Source organism: Etheostoma cragini, unplaced genomic scaffold (genome assembly GCF_013103735.1).
Source record: "Etheostoma cragini isolate CJK2018 unplaced genomic scaffold, CSU_Ecrag_1.0 ScbMSFa_897, whole genome shotgun sequence".
Taxonomy (NCBI): domain Eukaryota; kingdom Metazoa; phylum Chordata; class Actinopteri; order Perciformes; family Percidae; genus Etheostoma; species Etheostoma cragini.
Genome location: NW_023269534.1, coordinates 159,516 through 161,231, shown reverse-complemented (window position 1 = coordinate 161,231; position 1,716 = coordinate 159,516).

Here is a 1,716-nt window from a genome sequence, read left to right as displayed (position 1 = left end):
CTCCTAGATCTGTCCTGAGAGGACTCCTGCTGGACTTGGACTCTAAAAATGAAATGTCTGCTGCAGATCAGCTGATGGGACCAGGTTGTTTCCAGTTTTATTTAGCGATGCACTGATCTGACTTTTCAGTCCCGGTCCCGGTGCCTGGGCTTTGTGTATCTGTTGATACCCGATACCGTTGTTAATTAATAATGAACTGTAGACGTTCCACCTTATACTATCCTTCACCATGTGGAAGACACTGAAGGCACCAGACTCCTCATAGGAGGGCGAACCCAGGCCACGCTCATTGGCCTGCCACAGATTCCAGATTGGTTGATTTAATGTGTTAAAAAAAAAGTGGGTGGGGGGAGGGGGAAAATTTACTGGTGTCACATGTGCGACTGGATGTAAAATTCAGTTGCACACTCTCACATTTTGGGTGCAAAATACGAGCATTTGGTGACATCTGGAGCCCTGACTTTGGCTCTGCTAAATAGTCTCAGGAAGGAACTTGTTCAGGTGGAACATGTCCCCCCCCTGTTGGGTCCACACAGGGGGTTAAACATTATCTAACAGAGGCCTTTGAGGCCTGACCAGTATGTGGCCCTCTTTTCAAACAAAGGCTTATATTCCAGTCCCCCTCTGGAACAAAGCAAAGCACATGTCTCCTCAGACATATGGGTCAAGTCCCCATTTTACAGCAGCAGCCAGCAAGTCACACGTAGGTGTCACTTCACCAAAAGGCCCCAGGTCTCCCATTGGTTCCTGGACCCTAGACCCAGTACGAAGCCTAGCCGGTGATCCTGAACTATAAAACTTGCTGGATTTAATGTTGGTGCTGGAGGCACCAGTGGGTCCGGGTTGCGTTCTGTGTTGTAGTGGAGAAAACTAGGCCCAAACTAAAGGACTACACATCCCAAAGTAAGGCTTCAGTTCTGGGCAGATGGTGAGTTTAGTAATATAGTAACTAGCAGAACCAAATGTCAGGTATTGGCACCGGTAAAAATGTGAGCCGTCCCCAACCCTAGCCACATGGAATATAAAATGTTATATTATATATGTAAAAAAGTTAACTGGTGACACAATACGGTCAAGTGAGCTGTTTCAATGAGCTACATACATGGCTTAGCGTCATTAGCTCTTACCAGTGGATCAGCCTGTGGAACATTACTTCGTCTTCAGCAATCCTGCTCCAATCACTCCCAAAACATCCCAGTTAGATAGAAAATGACTAACGGTAAACATATTCTTTGGGAATCTTTCCAGTTATTGCCTTAAAGAACCAACCGGGCGGGCCTGGTTGCACCATCAAAACCTTTTTCTAAACTTTCCTTTTTCAGCGTGTAGCTCGCTAGCTCAAAGTTTGTTGTTGTTTCCTGAAACAAACTGAGTTGTGCAAGGCGAGGAACATCTGGTGATTTTCTGCCGAATGAACTGGCGTTGATCCAGGCTACTGTGCATGTAGCGTGGAGCTCCAGTTTATGACTTTCATGGCTTACATTTTAGTAGTTCTTTCAGTTTGAATGCAGGAGATACTTGACACTCTGAAGTCCTAAGGACTGGTCCCCTCATCAGCCCTCGCATTGTCTCCATTCAAACAGAAGATCTGAATAAAGTAAAACATGGTCAGCTAGAATTCACTCCCACCTCCCATTAGTTCTTCTAACCCTTGTATCATTATCTCTGCATGTTTCCCCCTTGGGACTACCAAAGGAGTCCTCAGCAGACGGCAAG